This window comes from Ambystoma mexicanum, chromosome 9, assembly GCF_040938575.1.
Source record: "Ambystoma mexicanum isolate Mex_15411 chromosome 9, UKY_AmexF1_1, whole genome shotgun sequence".
In the NCBI taxonomy this organism is placed as follows: Eukaryota; Metazoa; Chordata; class Amphibia; order Caudata; family Ambystomatidae; genus Ambystoma; species Ambystoma mexicanum.
This window is the reverse complement of record NC_090931.1, coordinates 740,993,819-741,014,727: the sequence shown is the minus strand read 5'-3', so window position 1 is coordinate 741,014,727 and position 20,909 is coordinate 740,993,819. Positions and strand designations below refer to the sequence as shown.

At 49.7% G+C, this 20,909-nt stretch overlaps 1 protein-coding gene across 12 annotated transcripts in view; it reads right to left on the bottom strand.

The window, feature by feature from the left end:
* The window catches only part of PMS1 (PMS1 homolog 1, mismatch repair system component), a 2,204,114-nt gene that overhangs the window by 234,000 nt on the left and 1,949,205 nt on the right, over positions 1-20,909 (bottom strand). The window lies entirely within an intron of this gene.

The window sequence follows — 20,909 nt, the reverse complement described above, 5'->3', positions numbered from 1 at the left end:
GTCATCTGGTAGGAACTTCAGCAAGGGACACAACTTGTACCAGGGCTCGTAACGTGCAAGTATGGCCATTAAATTTGCTGCCCTGATAGTCTTGGTTGCAGTGGTGATAATTTTCTTAGCAAAGGTGTCAAGGCGTTGTGCTTCCTTGTCTGGGGGAGCAGGGCAAGATGATGGATTAGCCGACCTTTTTCTGGCTGCAGCTGAAACAACAGAGTCTGGTGTTGGTTGAGTACAGAGGCAGCGCTCTCTGGGGATCTGTATTTTTTGTTAAACCAGTCTTTTTTTTAGCTGGGGCAGTTGCAGGATGTGCCAAAGTGATTAGGCCATCATCCAAGATGTCTTCCAACAGCGGGATAGACCTAGCGGATTTCCTGCCCTGTTCTCTGCGCTGGTACAGTACACTTTCTTTTCAATCTGCTTCTGGTGCAAGGCCGAACATCATGGCGGCCCTGAACATGAGTGTGTGGAAGGCTCCTACCTCATCAGGGGGCGAGTCCCTGAGTGGAACGTCATCTGGCTCCCCATCAGCTGCGATGAAATCATAAAATTCATCTGTCAAGGTCGTGTGGGTGGAGGCCCAGTCATCGGGGTCTGCCTCCGTCCCAGTATCTCGTAAAGACCCTGTCGGTGCACACCTAAAAATAACATAAAAGTAATATAAATTTAAGGATGTTTAGGTGCGGGGGCGGAATAAGGACCTTGACACGAGTTCATAATACAGTGAAAGAAAAAAGTCCAGATTAAGGACTCTCCCGTCCCCTGCCAACTATAATGTTGAAAACAACTGAACTCTTAAGACAATTAGTGAAATGAATTTCCAATCAGCACAATTTAACTGAACAAATAAAAGGTGTAATACAAATAGATGAATCAAGACATTCTTCAAAGAGATGGTCAACGGTAGCCGTGCTGTTGCAGCTAAAGCCAGTCGTTGTGTACACATCGAAAAGTATCTATTTTTAGTGAAAAAGAAGTTCAATTTACATTTTTATCGTAGAAAAGTTGAAGAGATGATTTTTGAGGTAGAAAAATCTGAAGAAGGCTGATGGGAGGAGCTGAAGGAGGTGTTCCTATTGGTCGTGGGCTGTATGACCAAAAAATGACTAATAGAGCATAAAAGTGACAAAGTTTTCAGGTTACGTTTAAACTTCTCTATGTTACTGAGGATTCCCAGCCTGGCGTGGAATATTCACAGCACGTGAATCTATGAAAGATACAATGCTGGAGAAAATCGGATATCCCTAAGGGAAGAACATCATCTTTTGATGAGGATATCACTTCGGAGAAAGGTAAATTTGTATCTAAAGGCCAATCTAAAAAAACGGTGACTAATTCTCTACAGGACGGAACGATACAACAAGCGCAGCTACAATGGCCGGGGGGGGGGGTTTCGGGGGGGAAATAGCCACTGCCCAAATTCAAACTCATGGGACACAGGGAAAAACACTTGGTTACCTCACAAAATATTGAACAACAAGGCCAAGACAGAAGATAAACATTGAAACCACATCAGTCCCTGGCCACTGTAAGCGATCTGACGAGAGCTATAGTTAAAAACATGGAGACTGAACAACGGGACTCTCTGACAAAGAAGGTTTCCTTTACTCTGGAAGAAATGGCTGAGATATGAAAATTTAACTAGAAGAGCTCCAGCCTACCGACTATAGCCCATTCCTGAATCAGACACATCATTGTTTAAACAAGTGCCGCAATTAAGACTGATACGTCCCACGTACAGAGCTAACAGTGATTAAGCGCGACTAACAGGGCGCTCATCGAGTTTACAACACCTTTGATGGTAGCTCTAAGTCAGGTGTGCAAATACTGCAGCAGATGGGCCTGACACTTACAATTTGCCAGAAAATCAAGAAGCAAGTCCCTATCCAAAATGAACAAAGAATGTTAAGAACAGAAGACAGGGTCATGGATGCTGATAGCTCAGAACAGGCCACGTTATGAGCACTACAAATGTGTAACTTCGAGCAAAAGTCAAACTTCCAAGAAATAGAATGCTGGGTCCCTGAGAGAACCAAGACAAAGGCTGTCTGACAGATTATCAGACAGAATCACTTGAATTGGATCTCATGGAACACACAGGGATATATTTCTTTCGCATTATAAGCACTTGAGATAGCTATGTTACTCGAACAAGATGTTTTTATTTTGCAGGCAACGAGGGCATCACAAAGCTTTAGCAATGATGGCTATACGATACTCCACAGCTTGGCAGTACCCTCAATTAAGGGTTGAGCAAGCAGGGGATTGCCATTGGTGCTAAGTCACATTATTCATTGGTACCCTTTTCCATGGTAACACTTACCCCATGTGTATTGCCTGCAGTGTTTGCTAACTCTCTGGATAACAAAGACAGTATGTTATTATTTTCCTACAGAGCAGCCATTTACAGAGAAACGAACAAGAGCAAATTCATACGGGTAAGCCTTGAATCTTTTTTTAAGGTACACGGCAACTCGTACGAACTTGAAGTAATTAGCAGCATTTCACTGAGGGCACGTTATCTTTGTTCTTATCACTTATAGTTGAACCGTTGAACGCACAGGGTTCCCTGCCCTGTAATGGTGTTCGACACCACAAGAAATCGTGAAGGTAATTTAACTTTACGTCTGACATACAAAGTACTGTGAAGAAAATGCTCATTACCATGAGGTTTTGTAGTAACACATGTCTAACGAGGATACCATGTTGTTGTTTCTTTTCACCCTAAAATCATCTCTTCAAAAATTCACTTTTGGAATTGGCTATTAATGGGTATGTACGCACACATTTGATTATTTTCTCATATACTGGATTATCATTACCACAATGGCCTATTATGGAATTAATGTATATGTATTTGTGAAACAATTTTATCCCATATATACTACATTGAATTTGTGATTTCTCAAACATTTGATTGATGTATCCTTTGATTTTTTCCAATTGATGTATTAGTTTTTGAATATATTCATGTGGTTAACGCCCTGAAGAAGGAGATTCGCTCCGAAATGCATTGGCATTAAAATAACTGCACAAGAAACCAAATAAGTCTGCTTCTTGTCTGAATACCTAGCGGTTTATAATTTGTGAATCCATCGATTATTACTAAAGGACAATACTAAATACCCAAATAAACAATAAGGAAGCTTGTAAAGAATTTTAATCAAGATTACACAAACTTTTACTAAATTGTTGAACAAGCTCCATGAGAGCTAACATAGAGAGCGCCAGACTTAGTTGGATGAGTTCATTCAACTTTCTCTTGCACAGTGTGTTAATTATAAACATATATGACCCCCTGAATAAGAGTATTTAGACAAAAATTATACAAAAAACTGTAGGTGTTGATATCACCAAGTGGAATGAGAAATTCCCACATGGTTTAATTATAGTAATGGGTGAATTAAATGCCAAGTATAGGCAACTACAAATTGATCGACCTGTCCAATTTGTAGATATAAGAACGGTAAAAGTACCAACCTATACTTGGACAAATGGGCGAGCATGATTACATATAGATTATGTGATCACGGACGCCGCTATGGCAGCCCAATGTGGTACGGTTGAGATATAAACTAACGACCTTAATGGCCACCTAAGTCTGTCTTGTATTGTAGACATGGCTTATTCTGAAAATAAAAACTGGAGAAGATAAAAAAGAGGTAAATACAAGGACTAACCGCATTAAGTGGACGGGAGGACAAATGACAGAAGTTAGTTCCCTCATATGGAAAAACCCAGAAAATGTGGATAATTGGCTGGCTATGAATGACTGGGACCTTTAAATGATGATAACGAATATAATTAAAAGACAGGCCTCACAAAATAGAGACACCACACGAGAGTTAGGTATGGAGATGAATCGGCTGTTTGATGCCATGATTAGTAAAAAAAAAAAAAAATTACAAAAAAAAGGAATATCAGAATATATCAGAGCTAATATTAATTTAAATGCCAGGGAGAAAAGGTCCAGGTTAAAAAGATTGGCCACTAGCAAAAAGTAATGGTTGAGGCAGCATAAGCGTTCGCTGCAAAATGCAAATTGGTTACTACTGGCAGGCTGTTTGAAAGCATATGACATTGGAAAAACATTGGAGTGCCAGCAATGTGGCTGCTCCTTTAATCGCCTCTGCATGGGACCCGCAGCATTCTTATAAAAACACCAGTTCCCGCTATGGCCCAGTCTCCTGAACGCTTGATCCAGATAGTGGAATGCTGGAAGCCTTAACGCCTGCTATCTGGGTTCAAAACGCATAGGGGATCCCCGAAAACGCAGCACAGGTGTCTGCCGACGGCGACCACAAGGCAACCCCAAAATGGCGTGTGTGCTGCATCGGCCCCATCTCGAGGAACATCTAGCTGCCCAGATTGACCCCAGGACAGCTGTTGCTTGCTGGAGTCCTTCTGAGCTCATCCGCGGTACCTGACAGCACCGTCCCAGCAATTGGTGCCTCACCTGCAGACACCACATCCCAGATCGAGATCCGGCTGGAAGCCTGACCCGAACCTGGCTCTCGAGAAGTGGACACTGCTGGAGCGGCTGCCCTAATTCCAACACCTCCAACTTTTCTCAGCCCTCCCGGTGACCCTCGACTCACCTGTCAACCCCGCCGGGGGCCCCCTGCCCCTCCGGAGATGGATCCATAGCCTACGGAGGTCCCCGCTGTCTGCCTCCCACTGCCCTGGAGCACCGCCCCCAGGGCCTGCTTTTGCCAGCAACACTATGCGATTTTGGCCCCCGAGAGGCGTGAGGAAGGGGGATAGACGCAGCGGAGTGGCGCGGCTCCTGGTGGGGTGCCCTGGAACCTGGGTAAGGAGGCCTCTGCGGGTGGCGGTGTCTTATTGCTGCGGCTTCACCCCCGGCGCGCTGGGAGACGCCAGGGGGACTGGATTGCCTTTGTTGTGCTGCTGTGGGCCCAGACGGCACTCAACGCAGATCTCCACAGTAAGCACTGCTATCGACCTCACAGAGCCCCAGCACTGGGCACGAGGCTGTGGCCCCCCCACGCACAATGAGATCCACCTAGGGTCCTCCCTCCATACCACCTGTCCAGGTGCAGGATGTTTTACCCGCCGCTGCCCCCCCCCCGCCTACACCTACGCTGCAGCTTCATGGCAGCCTCCACCATCCCTGCTCTCCCCCTATGGTAATTGGGCAGTAAAGTGCTTCCATCTGCACCTTCCAGGGCCACGAGCCTACCCTAACCACCAAGGGTGGTGAACCGATGCATGAGGGGCCCTACACAAACCTAAGAAGGCCAGAGCCCCCCAGAACCTTCCAGGAGCCGCTCACCTGCGACCCAGACCCCCCCAGGGGACCTCATCACTGAAGGATGTAAATTGAGCTGCCAAGGACCACTGGACCTGCTTCCCTCTCCTCCCAGAGCCTAAGCTACTCCTCCCTCAGACTCTTGCACCTCCAGAACTTCCCCAGCCCCGGATGTCCACAACACCTCTCTCAGCTTCCTGGGGCGCCCCTGCCCACCCCCCATCATTAACTTATCGGAGTGGCCCAACTGCTTTGCAGGCTTCCCGGGAGGTCTCAGCAATCATCAAGCAGAGCACCAACGGCCATCATAGGCATAGGATTCTCCCTTTCCTGCTTGCTATCATCTTCTCCACCATAGTAGAGGACCCAACAAGCTCATCCTACCAGCCCCCTTCCTGGAACGCTCAGGCTCACCACTCTCCCCCACTACCACCGAACCAAGACATCGCCGGTCCCCCAGCTGGCACCTTGGGACCCTCCACGGATCGACAAGCACCTCACCCACCAGCTGACGACCGTCTTCTCACTTAATCTTCGCTGGAGTCACCCCCCATCCCGGATCCATGGCTAAGTCTCTGAAACTTCCTAAATCAGCGGATATTTCCACCATGCTCCTGCCAACGGAAAAGGGGAAGAAAGCGGACCTGCCAAAACTCACGCCCCAAAAAGCGCCAGAAGAGAGAGGATCTCTCGCAACCAAAGAGGACCTCCAAGCCTTCATGTCCGATATTAAAGCAGAGTTTAGATACTGCATGTCGGAAGTTACTGCAAAGCTAGAACAAACAGAGCAAAGGGTCAGTGATATTGAACACAGGATGGGGGAATCAGAAGACCTAGCCCAAGAACACTCTAACTCGCTAAAGTGCAACGCACAATCCGGTCCTTAATGGACAGAACCGAGATCCTCGAGCACAAGCAGGAACATCTGGAAAATCGCTCCCACCTTAATAACCTGCGTATCCGAAGTATGCCTTCCTCAATCCCCGACAAGGAACTTCCCGAGTACGTGGACAATTTCTTCCAGTCGCTGCTGCCGAACCTAGATGAAACCCAACTTCTACTTGATCGCACCCACAGACTGCAACTACGTCGAGGAACCGACTCGGACTCCCCCCAGATGTAATCACAGGAGTCCATTTTTATACTACCAAAGAGGCCATCTCTGCGATAGGCCGCACACGCGACAAACTATCATTCCAAGGCTCTCCTCTCCAAATTTTCCAGGATCTCTCCCCCCTGACTCTGCAGAAGCGCAGTTCTACGCCCACTCACGCTCTTCCTCCGAGACCAGCAGATCAGCTACTGGTGGCGGTTTCCGACAGCCTTACAGTTCTCACACAATGACACCCCACAAACCATCAGCCACCTCCACGATGCAGCATCAATCCTACGCCCCGGCTCCGCGGGGGACACGGGATCTTCCTCCCCCGGCAGAACGAGTCCCGAACCGGGCACAGCTTCACCCAAGCCTGGGCGCGCCCCCTGGACAAGGGTGCAGAGAAGCCGTAAACCTAAATGAAGATCAGCAGAATACCTGAGGAACACATAGCACTGGAACCCTGCTTGCCTACGCTTGCTTCGGGCCCCATGCGGTCCATACCCTCCTCCAAGGTGGATGTCATCGCTTTACCCTTGGAGTGAATCTCAACTATGTTGGCTGATGACAGCCTGGGTGGCTGGGGAAGTACAAATACTTCAAATTCGGTCCCCATGGTCACAGTTATGGCCCCCCGTGGAGGCCGATGTTGGACGTTCGTACCTCCCGTTGGAGACTATTTGAAAAACCTCAGCCTCAGGAGAATCCAAAGCAGCTTGCCTCTCACAGCTATGGCTGATTTGACTCCCCCCCCCCAAACCCTCCTACCGTGGCAAGAGAGCTCAGAGAGCCAGCCCCCACACTTGGAACCTCAGTAGCTTTCCTGCAAGAAACTCATCTGATCTCGGCGGACTCCTCCCGCCTGCGCAGCAGACTTTCCTCTACAATTCCTGGCGTTCAACGGCACCAAGAAAGGAGGCACCGCCATTCTTTTCGCAAAAGACCTGAATCCCCAGGTTCTAGATGAACAAGTTACTTTCTTACCTGGTAACGTTCTTTCGATGGGATGGTCCGACGACGTATTCCATATCTATGACATGTAATCACCACAGCTGTGCTGCTTCGGAAACTTTTTTCGGCGTCTGCGTCCTGCGTCGATGACGTCGATGCGCCATCGTCGAGGACCTCCTCCGACGTCCGACGTCATCCGATGTGATAAGTAGGACGCACGACGCCCGTAGCCTCAGTTGTAGTTTTTTCCCCCAGAACGTGTGACATTAGTGAACTGCCAGTCAGACACAAAGCCTTGTGGAACGTAAGCTGCAATCGCAAAAGAAATTCTGCAGCGGGGAAGGCAGGGCGGGAGCGATATGGAATACGTCATCGGACCATCCCATCGAAAGAACGTTACCAGGTAAGAAAGTAACTTGTTCTTCGAGGGGATTGGGTCCTCCGACGTATTCCATATCTATGACAGACTCCCAAAGCAGTACCAGAGCAAGGAGGAGGGAAAGAATTTAGAATCAAAATTTAGAATAGCCAATCAAATAGCAGAGCAAAGGACCGCCTTGCCAAAGGCCAGATCCTGTCCTCGGATGGAGTCGAGGGAATAGTGACGTACAAATGTATGTACTGAAGCCCAGGTGGCTGCATCACAGATGTTGCGAATAGGAACACCCCTCTGCAGGGCAGTAGATGCAGCCACACCCCTGGTAGAATGGGCCCGCAAGCCAGCCGGTGGGTCCTTACCCTTCAAGCGGTAACACTCCGAGATGGCTAAAATAATCCAGCGAGACAAAGTCTGTTTCGTCACAGCTTTCCCCAAACGCTTTCCAGCGTAACCAATAAAGAGTTGATCGTCCACTCTGACCCGGGACATGCGTGAAACATAAAAGCTTAAAGCTCTCCTAGGATCAAGCCTATGGAGCCTCTCCTCTTCCTTACCAGGATGCGCAGGAGGATAGAATGCCGGAAGGACAACCTTCTGGGCCATATGAAATTCCATCACTACCTTCGGAAGAAAAGAAGGACGAACTCGAAGGACAACCCTGTCCTTGTGAAATACAGTGAAGGGTGGCTTAACTGAAAGTGCCTGTAACTCACTCACTCTGCGAGCGGAAGTAACCGCAACTAAAAACACAGTTTTCAGAGTTAACAGCCTCAAAGGGCAAGTGTAAAGGCTCAAACGGAGCACCCATAAGAAACTTAAGAACAAGGTTTAAATCCCAACCGGGCACCAGGAAAGGTGACGGAGGGAACACATTAGTGAGCCCTTTCAGAAACTGTGAAATTAAAGGGATTTTAAAGTAAGAACACTCTTCAGACGAGCGCTTAAAGATGGACAGCGCCGCCAGGTAACCTTTAATGGTACCCACTTGCAAGCCCCTGTGGGCCAAAGAAAGTAAAAAGGACAGAACCATGGGGATGTCACATGCAAAAGGATCCACATTCTGAACTCTGCACCAGTCGCAGAATTTACGCCAACGGCAACGGTACAGAGACTTTGTTGCTGGCCTTCGGGCCGAAAGCAACACCTCCATCACGTCTTCAGGGAGGTCCCAATCCTTATACCTCAACCTTTCAGAAGCCAAGCGTGAAGGTTGAGGGATCTGACCTCTGGATGGAGAACCTGACCCCCCTCCCGTGAGAGCAGATCGTCTCGGTAGGGAACACGACGTGGAGGGCAGATGGACAAGTCGAGAAGGTCCGGGTACCACGTCCTCCGAGCCCACGCCGGAGCAATGAGGATCATCCGGGAACCGAACTTCCGTAACCTCCGCAGCACTTGCGGGATGACGGGGACTGGAGGAAACGCGTACAGCAGCGGGAATGACCACTCCACCACAAACGCGTCTCCTAAGGCTCCTTTTGGAGGAAATTCCCACGAGCAAAACCTTTCGCACTTCCGGTTGACACTGGAGGCGAAGAGATCCACTTGAGGGGTCCCCCAAAGGGCGAAGATCTCCAGGAGAATCTCCTGAGCCAACTCCCACTCGTGAGAGATCACGCTCTGCCTGCTCAGAGCGTCCGCCGTCACGTTTTCGTCTCCGGCCAGATGAACTGCCGAGATCGAAACTTCCTGCTGGATGGCACAGAACTCGAGCTGCATCGCCTCCCTGCACAGAGGAAGTGACCCTGCCCCCCCCCCTTTTGTTGAGGTAGTGCATGGCCACTGTGTTTTGTCCGTCAAGATCAGGACACTCTTTCCTCGCACAGTCGGCAGAAAAGCCTTCAGGGCTAGCCTGACGGCCCTCAGTTCCAACAGATTGATATGGAGTCTGGACTCCGACGGAGACCAACGACCGCTGACTGTCAGCCCGTTGGCATGAGCTCCCCATCCCGTGAGGGATGCATCCGTCACGATCGTCACCTCCGGCCAGGGAAGCCAAAATGGAGCCCCCTTCATCAAGTTGCCTTCGACGGCCCACCACAGAAGGTCCCGGGCGACCGAGGGCGGCACCTGAACCGGGTCCGACATCCTGCCGGAGGACTGCGACCATTGCGTCTTGAGTGCCCACTGCAAAGATCTCATCCGCAGGCGAGCCTCTGGCACCAGAAGAATTCAGGATGCCATGAGGCTGAGCAACCTCAAGAACTCGAACGCTGGGAGCGTCTGGGCATGCTGAAACTTGTGCACCATCTGCTGAATGTGAAGAGCCCTCACCTGGGGAGGAAAACACTGCCCCAGGGAAGTGTCGAGCACTGCTCCGATGTACTGGAGCCGCTGTGTTGGCGTCAAATGGGACTTCTTTAAATTGAGGGAGAAGCCCAGCCTGTGAAGGGAGTGGCAGGTGACAGACAGATGATCCAGGACTTGCTCGGGAGAGCTCCCCCTGATCAACCAATCGTCCAGGTAGGGGTAGACGTGAATCCCCCCTTGCCTGAGATGCGCTGCCACCACCACCATGAGCTTGGTGAAAACCCTCGGGGCGGAGGTCAATCCGAACAGCAGGACCCGAAACTGAAAGTGCGAGTCACCAACAGCGAACCTCAGGTACTTCTTGTGCTTGGGATGGATCGGCACATGGAAGTAAGCATCCTTGAGGTCGAGTGACACCAACCAGTCCTGAAGCTGAAGGGCCTGGAGGACTTGAGAGAGAGTAACCATCTTGAACTTGTCCTTCCTGAGGAGTTTGTTCAAACTGCGCAAGTCCATGATGGGTCTCAATCCCCCGTCTTTCTTCGAAATCAAATAATAAGGGGAATACCATCCCTTGTTCCTCTCCGCTACAGGCACCAGTTCTATGGCGCCTTTCTCCAGCAGGGCTTGAATTTCCTGCGCAAGGAGCGGATCCGGACTCTGCAAAGAGAGGTTCCCCAGTGGATTGTCACGAAGCCTGTGCCGAAAGGGAAGACAGTAGCCGTGGGTTATGATCTCCAGAACCCACATATCTGAAGTAATGGCACGCCACTCTACAAGATGCTGCGCCAGCCTTCCCCCAACCGGCGAACCATGGGACATGGCCTCATGACTGAGTGGGAGCGGCTGCGGCGTTACCTGAGGGCAAAGAGGCAACTGCCCGAGCGGCCTTGGCACCACGGGTACTCTGTCGTCCACCTCTGGTACCCCTGCGTTGGCCTCTTTGACTGCCAGCTCCTCTCGCTTTACTGAAGGACGAGTAATAGCGAAAGGAACCACCCCTCCACTGCTGTCCCCTAGGACGAAAAGGCGGAGGTTGGCGAACTGCAGCGCCCAACGACTTCGCTGCAGCTTTTGAGGTCTGCAACCTCTCAAGGCTCTCGTCAGCCTTATGCCAAAAAGGTGTTCACCGTCAAAGGGCATGTTGAGGAGCCGAGACTGCACATCAGGAGCAAACCCCGACTTCCGCAACCACGCAAACCTGCGTATCACGGTGCTCGCCGCCATGGACCTACTGACGCATTCAGCTAAGTCCAAACCCGACTGAACGGACTCACACATGGCATCCTTACCATCCTGGACCATAGCAAGGAAACCATCCCGTTCGTCCCCTTCGGGAATATGTTCAGCCGCTAACGCAACACAGTTCCACAGAGTGTGTGTGAAACGAGACAAGGCACAAATGGAGTTGGCCGCCTGAAGCGCCATACCACCAGAAGAAAACACTTTCTTCGCCCAGCCATCAAAACGTTTGTCGTCCCTATCAGGAGGGATGGTAGGGTACGACGCCTGCTTTGTCGGGGCCGTGGCCGCCAGCACCACCAAACTCTCCGCAGTGGGGTGCCTGGTCAAGTAGCAGGGGTCGCTACTGGCTGGATGGTATTTTCGCGACAAGGATCTGCCCACCGCCGGGAGACTCTCCGGAGCATTCCAAGCCGCCGCCACCCTTCTCTGTAAAGCCATATGGAACGGCAGTACCGGGTCAGTTGGGGGACCATCATCAAGGATGTCTGTCAGATCATCCTGCACAAACTCCCCTGGGGGAGCAGACCATCCCAAGTACTCAGAAACCCTAGCCATAAGGCGCCGGTACGAGGAATCGGCATGAGAGCCAGGCTCAGGCCTACAAAACTCCACCTCCGGAGAGGTGTCCAGTCCACTGGCATCATGCAGTGACTGCCTCAAATCGTCAAACTGACTATGGCCCGAGACAATTTCATCTGGAACCTGACTAGGAACCAGGCCATCAGAATCCTCATCCGCCTCTGAAATATATTACAGGTGGCGAAAAGAAGGCACCCGAGAGTGCTTGCTCTTAACCAGAGCCTTCCTAGGGGGTTCCCCCGTGCCACGGGGTACCTCCGACACGAAAGGCGCCGATGGTGTCGAGCGAATCGGCGCCGACGTCGAGAGAACAGGCATCGGCGCCGAGAGGATCGCAGAGTCAGATGCAGCGCCGCAAGCATCGGCGGCATCGACACAGCCCTCGAAGCCGGAGCCCCGAGCGTGTCCCTCGACGACCTGAGCGTCGACGGCTTCGACGACTTCCTCGGAGCCTCGAGAAAGCCTGTCGACGCCCTCGACGCCTCAGACGTCGATGTCTTCCTCGAAGACCTCACAGGTGCACACGGTCTCGAACGCGTCGAGGACCGGGACCTGGAACGGGTACGTCGAGAACGAGTCTCCTTGTCCGAACGGGACCTCTCCCGTGGCTCGTGCCGACAACTCTTGCGAGCGGTGTCTCTCGACCTCTCACGACCGACCCCACTCGGGGGCGCGGACGGCTTAGTACCCTGCGACTCAAGAATCGCCAGCATTTTCTTCCCGAAGGAAGCCCATTCCTCCGGCGTCGCACGGCTGGTGGGGTAAGCGACGTTCCCGGCAGAGTCCTCCGAAGAGGACCTGGAAGACGACTGGTGTCGGCGCTTCCGAGAATGCCTCGAAGAGGCTGAGGAGTGGCGAGAAGGAGACCCACGAGACTTCCGACGATGACGCGGAGAGTCACCCCTCGAATCATCCGTCGAAAGCCCCGCAGACTTCGACTTCCGGGGCTTGGACACCCGACCTACCGACAACTTCTTCTTACGTTCGCGTAAGGCTTTGGACGTGAGCGACTGGCAGTCGATACAGTCATCCGTGTCGTGGGCCTCCCCGAGACACCAGAGGCAGGCGTCGTGCGAGTCCGTCACCGACATCTTGGACCCACACTCCCCGCACTTCTTGAAACCCAGACGCGGGGTCGAAGACGAAGTAGAAGACATCTTCACACGAAGGATTTTCACAAAACGAACAGGTTCGAAGAACCGAGAAGAACTGTCATGATCTCTGCTTCCAAAAGGTCAGGGTTTTCCCAACTCCCTTGGAAGCAGATCCATAACCCAGGTTCCGAGTGCCAACCAGTCCCAATTGGGACCTTTTGGACCCAGTCCTGGCGCCAGTGGCACCAGGCTCATAAATATGCCCAGTCCCAGCGCTGGAAGTGCCGGGCTCATAATGCTTGGGTGGACTTACCTGCAGCAGACCATGCTGCTTACTTGCCTGCCAGTTGAGCCTCTGATCCCCTTCTGTTTGGAACTACTTTTCCTGTTGGGTGGGGCTGGAGCCGCTCCCTAGATTCAGAACACTGGAACTCTTCTGGAAAGCAGGAACTCTTTTCTTACCTAGGCGTGGCTGTGGAAGGAGACACCGAAGCACTACAGTAGGCTATTTAAACCACACCCGGTGGATGAATCTTGCTTTGCGTTATTCTGCAACCTCTGCAGCAGAACGCTCATCGTGTCTTCTGCATCCGGTCCTGGGCCTAAGGAAAAAGGCTTACCATCCTGAATCCAGTCTTCAGCAACACCTATAAAGACAAGAAAGAACAGGTTAGCATTCCGGCATCTGAAAGGCAAAGGCTTACCATCCTGAATCCAGTCTTCAGCAACACCTATAAAGACAAGAAAGAACAGGTTAGCATTCCGGCATCTGAAAGGCAAAGGCTTACCTACTCTTCGTGCGCTCCGGAGGTCTTCACACTGCATTCCGGCATCTGAAAGACAAAAGCTTACCAATTCTTCGCACGCTCCGGAGGCCTTTGGCGCTGCATCCCGCATCTGAAAGACAAAACAAGGTGCGTTTAAAGACATTGGGGAACTTTAATACTCACGTGCCATTACTCCTTTCCACATCTAATCCAGTGGGTATTCCGGCACCCTGCAGCCGCTCCGAACTCGTACCTGCAAAATAAAAAGACAGTTAGAGCGCATCGTGAAGCAGGCAACAAGCGCTTACTTACGTGCTTCCAGGCGCTTCTATTCATCACACGGGCTCCATCTTCAACTCACTTCAGCCCGTCATCCGCCATCGCCGGAACCCTGCAAAACAAGAGACATCATTACTAAAGACTTTAAAGACATTTGAATGACTCGAAACTTACCGTTCGTGCAGTAAACGACGGACAGCAGTCCTCTGAAGTCAAGAGGCCTGCGCTACCTATCCAGTGAAGAAACTGGTTACAGCACCCTGCCCCGAGGCAGATGGAGAGCTCGGCATTCACTTACCTAAGGTGAGAGCGTTAACCTTTGGGGGTCTACAGGAGAGGAGAAGAGGAAAGAGATAGGGACACCCCAATAACCCCAGTTCATTAACCCCATATTTTCTATCTGCAGACATCTTACTCTACACGTCTGGCATACAGTGCACAGAGGTCCAGCCCAAGAGCCAACCGGGTGCTACACATCACCTTTGGAGATACGGTAGTCGCCCAGTCAAGACCGGCGCCTCTGCGAGAATCAGGTGAGCGTTACAAGAACAGAACTCCAAAGAGTCGAGGCGTTAACCGAGATTCACGAAGCAACACATTCGCGGAAAAAACGGAACTGAGGCTACGGGCGACGTGCGTCCTACTCATCACATCGGATGACGTCGGACGTCGGAGGAGGACCTCGACGACGGCGCATCGACGTCATCGACGCAGGACGCAGACGCCGAAAAAAGTTTCCGAAGCAGCACAGCTGTGGTGATTACATGTCATAGATATGGAATACGTCGGAGGACCCAATCCCCTCGAAACGCTACGATGCCAGGAGGGTCGCTTCATCGCAATCAAATGCATCATCCTTGGCCAACTTTATACCCTCATCTCAGCCTATGCTCGAATGAGCATCAGGAAGGGTTCTATCGAGACTTAGAGGAGTCCCTCCTCCCATTCATTGATGGGCAAGTCGTCATTGGAGGAGACTTTAACAGAGCCCCAGACCCCCTCAAGGATAGGTTGCACCCTCCAACATCCAAGGACCTGAAGTTGGCAAAAGTCCTGCTCCACCTCTTCCGAACGCTAAATGTTTTTGACATCTCGAGAGTGTTATCTCCAGAAGAGAAAAACGTCCCCTTCTATTCATATGTGCACCGCACCTTCTCTAGAATTGACTTACTGCTGGCCTCCCCCAGATCTTGGCCTTCACAAACGACGTCACTATTGGCCCCCGGATCCTCTCAGACCATGCCCCAGTCTCACTGATCCTGCGAGCTCACAACCCAGATCCCCCCCCTCGCCGCCGATGGAACTTATATGACCCTATCTTCGGTGACATGGCAGTGAGAGACACTATCGCCAGAACAATAAACAACTTCTTCCCGGAAAACTGCAACGAGGACACCTCCCCAGCCAACACCTGGGACGCCATGAAGGTGGTGCTCAGAGGGGAACTGATCGCCAGAGGCACAGCCTTCTATAAACAAAAGCAGACGACCTGTGCCATTCTGGAAGCTGAAGTCCATGGAGCGGAAGCCACTTACAAGTGGAAGAGCTGGTCCCAGAAATCTTATAGGGCCCTACAGATGGCAAGAAAGAGACTGGAGGCGCACTATGCCGACGCCACGGCAAACCTACTAACCAGAACAAAACAATGGTACTATGTCAATAACAACAAAGCTAACAAGCTGCTGATAAACAAGCTGGCCAAAGAGAAGAAAATACCATACCATCCTGGGCCTCCACAAACCACAGGTGGGATCCATTATGCAGAACGCGAGAAGCTACGCCTGGCAGTAGCCCACCAATCAGAGATAATGACGGCAGTCCCGAGGAACCTGAATGAACAGCGGTCCTACATCCAAGAGGCAGCTCTCCCACTCTTGACGCCCGCGGCGAGAGAAGGACACGAAGTGGCTATCACAAACGAGGAAGTTGAGGAAGCCATAAAAAGCCTGAAATCCAGAGCCCCAGGCCCAGACGGGTTCTCCACCCGATTCTACAAACTCCTCTGCTCTCAACTGGTGGCCCCTCTCACTCGTCTCTTCAACTCATTTGCTGCCACTGGAAATTTCACTACAACAATACAGGAGTCCATCACAGTTCCATCCTCAAGCCCGGAAAAGATCCCAAGGACCATAGTTCGTACAGACCCATCTCTCTATTAAACCTGGACGCCAACATATACTCTAAGATTCTGGCCAACCACCTTGCACCTATTCTCCCGAGCATTATAGACCCGGACCAGACCGGGTTCATAACCCACAGGTCCACAAAAGACAACATCCGCAGAGCATTAGACATAATGGAGGTCGCCAGTCAGGAAGCGCAACAACTCGCCCTGCTGGCGCTGGATGCAACCAAAGCCTTTGACAAAGAGGATTGGACTTATCTATGCCTCACCCTTGAGGCCTTCAGCTTTGGCCCGATCTTCAAGAAAATGGTCCTAGCTAATTATCAATCCTCTAAGACCCGGCTGAGAGTCAACGGCCTCCTGTCGGACCCAATCCCTCTTACGTGTGTAACAAGACAAGGATGCCCCCTAACCCCCTGCTCTTTGCTTTGGCCATGGAACCCCTGGCCCAACGCCTCCGCCGAAACCCTCAGATCATCGGCCCGCAGATAGGCCCTGCCAAACATAAGATTGCTCTCTATGCAGACGATGTGTTGTTCATAGTTTCGGGAGTGTTGCAGGTTTCGCCATCAATTTCGGTAAATCAGTAGCCCTAGGGGTGGGTCTGGGCCCAGGGAAAAGGGAAGCCCTGGAGAGGCAAAGCCCATTCCAATGGAGCGTCCAATCTATCCTATGCTTGGAGGTCCAGATCCCTGCCAATCCAACAAAAGTTTCCCAGACAAACTCCCCCCGCCCCCTCTTCGAAGAAATGGAAAAGGATCTCACCGCTGGCAGTCGCAAGAGATCTCTCTTTTGGGCCGCATTGCAGCATGCAAAATGAACCTCCTCCCACCGTTCCTTTACGCCTGCTCCTCCTTTCCCGCCTTAATCCCGCTCCCCCCCCTGCAGGGGCTTCAAAGGAAAATGATTGACTATCTGGAAGGGCAAGAAAGCGCCGATCCCCTGGAGAACCATGATGGCCAGCCCGAAATTGGGAGGTCTGGGGGTTCCAGACCTCTGCAAATATCAAATAGCAGCACAGCTGGCCCACTTTCAAGCATTGGGAATCGCTACAGGGCGCCCAAAATGGGTAGAGATCAAACAATCCTGCCTCTGTCTCCCGCCCCGCTAATTCCGCCGCACTGCGCTGTGTTTGGCCAGGCGTGCTGACCTCCACAAAACAATCGATAAAGGCCTGGGAGTGGGCCCGCAGACATAGAGGTATCCCAGGAGACCCGAGTACATTCTCCCCAATCTTCCTTAACCCAGCCTTCTCCCTGGGCTCCTGCCCAACAAACTTTAGGAACTGGGTGGTAGGAGGCCTCAAATCTCTGGGGCAGATCTCCGAAGGGGAAGCCCCTCTTACCTCTGAATATTGCAAAACAACCTTCAATCTGGCAGAAACAGATAGGTTCACCTACACCCAACTGAGACACTGGTGGCTCCCACCCTCAGAACCGAGCGGCAGCAACACAAGCCCCCGCCCCACTATAGCTTACAGTAAATGACCTGCCAGCCCGAGGGAAGATCTCGGCCCTCTATAAACTACTGCAGGAGGACCCCTTCTGCACTAAGCCCTCCTATATGACCCAATGGGAGGCAGACCTGGATCAGTTTATAGAGGTCCATACATGGATGGACATCTGGTCGAGAACGCGCACGGCTTCCCCCTGCATCACTAATCGGGAATGCGCCCACAAATTGCTTTTGTGTTGGTATTCCACCCCCAACCCCCTCAGCCTTCACCATTTTAGCAGGCATTTGACCCTCACTGCTGGCACCTCTGGGCCTCCCGGGATCCTATCTCCACATGTTTTGTTTTAGTTATTCAGCCTTTGTTGGCTTTTGGTCCTCTCTAGGGCGATGATTCTTGGGTGCTGGTATTATGATTATAACTCGGATCTGCACTCCTAGTGCCTTTATTGTGGCTGAAACAATAGTGAAACTGAATATTTTTCTTCCTGTGTTGGCACTTGTGGTCTGTGCGATCCCAGAAAATGATGTCAAACGGTAATCCAAATATGATGAAAAAACTCCTAGTTTATTGTTAAATTATATATGACTGTATTCTTCATGTATTAATTTCATACATAGCATTTATTATATAGCTTGTTGTACAGTTCGTAATGGTTACTTATTCATTTTTCATGTATTGACTCCATACATTTATGCATGTTTGCATGCATGTTTTGCATTCCATTATACACATACATTCTATGCATTTCAGATCTCCCAACACGCGTTTCCCTACAGCATTGGCTGTGGTTCCTCAGGAGAGATTCTGCACCAAAATTAAAGAAAAAAGCTTTTTTTTTAGTAAAAGGGTCTGTAAGTTCTTTGGCAATGTGAGATTCAAAAAGGCAAACAAGTGGTGGACATGCCCTAAGTTAAGGGAGTTCTGGTCCCAATGCCTCGCCACAATAAAGGACATCACCCAAGTGACAATACCGCTGGGCCCTGAGCAAGTCCTCCTGGGGATACCGATCCTAGACTCTTACCCGAGAACAGGAAGGAAGGCAGCGTTAATAACCCAACTCCTGCTGGCGGCCAAAATCACGGTGGCCCGCACCTAGAAGTCAGTGGAAGGCCCCCTGATGACATACTAATAGCCGAAAAGGTCACGGCAGTCAAAGCGGGCCTGCTCCACCGTTTTACAAACATTTGGGCACCGCTGTTAGACTATGACCAGAACTACTCGGCCCTGACCTATAAGCCACGCTTAATCGCGAGAGCCCTACACTTAACCAGTGAACATTCACCGCCTGACCCGGCCCAGTGAGATCCGGGGACAAGACCCATTTGGGGATAACGGGGGGGTGGGACAAGGGAAATGTCATTTCACATGCATTTCGAGAGGTTACAAGCAAATGTTAATGTATATGTTCACCTGTGTGCTGATTTATAAATAAACAAATAAAAAATAAACATTGGTATTGCTTTAAACAACTTTTGCAAAGTCGCGAACGCTAAGGAATTCAATCCCATCTCAGAAAATGTATGGGCAATATACATAGGAGAACTGTATACTGAAACTATCATTAGGGGTAAGATCGACCTACCTGTTTTCTCGAAGGGCCAAGGAAAACTATTAGAGTTGGACCAGGAGGATATGTTGCATATAATCACAAAGCTTAAGGTGTCATGTGCACAAGGTCCAGATGGTATACCGAATGCGGTTTTTAAAGAACATCCCCAGCTCTGGTCCAAAGTACTGATAAAACTATTTGAATCCATCAAGGAGAGGGGCGTAATACCAGACAGCTGCAAAAGTCAATAATATACCAATACATAAAAAAGAGGACATACAAGTGCCAGCTAACTATCGTCTCCTCACAATCATGGATTCAAGTGGGAACATTTTTGCAACAGTACTATTAAGTAAGATTACAAAATTAGTGTAAATAGCAAACATACTGGAAACCTTTTGGACAGGGTTTAGGAAAGCCTATCGCACAATTACTAACATAAGTCTTATACAATATCTAATGGCCGATGATACAATGGGGTATGTATAAAAACAACTTTTTCTATTGCTATGCGGACTACAGTAATACATTCGACCGGGTCTCATGCTCTTTGCTGTGGGAAAAACTAAGGAGATGGGGGATAGAGCTGCTCCTGGTTTATTAAATCCAATTTTCCACGAACACTACGGTTTCAGTCCGTCTAAGTCAATCAGGAATAGATACTAGCTATCTTGATACTTCGAGGGGTTTCAAGAAGGGATTTCCATTAGACCCTATGTTGTATAATTTATACACAGCGGATATGCAAGAAAGTCTCAAGTTAGATAGGAATTTTCACTTTTGTGGCTCACATATGCGGACGATAACATTTTGTTTGATAAGACCCAGTTAGGCCTACAGCGCACAATAGAAGCCCTTGCCAGTTACTTGTAAAGAAACTACATGGAAATTAATATTCCCAAAAATTAAATAGTGTGTTTAGGTGGTAAACTGCTAAAAAAATAGAGATAACTGAAGATTATAATTACATAGGTTTCCCTATAAAATTGGAGCCACCATTAAATTATTATAGAGATACAATATTATGAACAATTTGGAAAAAATGGTTGGTGGCAAAACATTTTATAGTTGAAAGTGGGGGCTTTAACGTTGAAGGACTATTAGAGATATACTGTACGTGCATCGTCCCGAGTATATTGTATGGTACCTCGGCTCTTCCCCGCAGATATGTTTCTGGGTTGGATAAGTTTGAGGACAAAATCCTGAGATTGGTAATTAATTTGCCAGGTTGTGTACCAGTCAAAGCCATTAGATTGTAATACAGACAATTTGGCACCTGCAAAGCGTACTATAATGTCTTAAACTGTTGCCAAAGAATATCAACTCAAACAAATTGGATTAACAGGGGAAAAGAATAAGTTCCTGGCAAAGCTTCGACAAGACGCATTTAATTTTTTAATGGAGCTCAGAGTACATTCAGAAGAAGTTTTAGAAAAGGCAACATTTTGGGACAAGGGAAAAAATGTCGACAAGTTAAGCTTAATGAAAAGATATAATGAATACTCACATCAGAGCTTTTCAAATAAAACCCCACACAGATATTTAACTACATTTTTCTCAATTAAAATGAAGTGCTTTATATTATATCCAAGGTTAAATTTGCTAACAACTAGTGAGTACACTGGAACTTGGACGAATACACTGTATGAAGAAAGAGTTTGTCGACTGTGCCATAATAAAATGGAGACCAGTTGACATATACTCACGGCGTGTCCAACCTTAGACGTATACTACCTGAAGAAGTGTGGTGGATGTTCAAGCTAAAATCTATAACACTTGGACTCAATGAGGCACATCCAGCAGGCCCCTATACATGAAACAACTTTGGGGCGCTTTAGCCCACCCTTTACTTCTGTGTTTAATTTTCCATCAG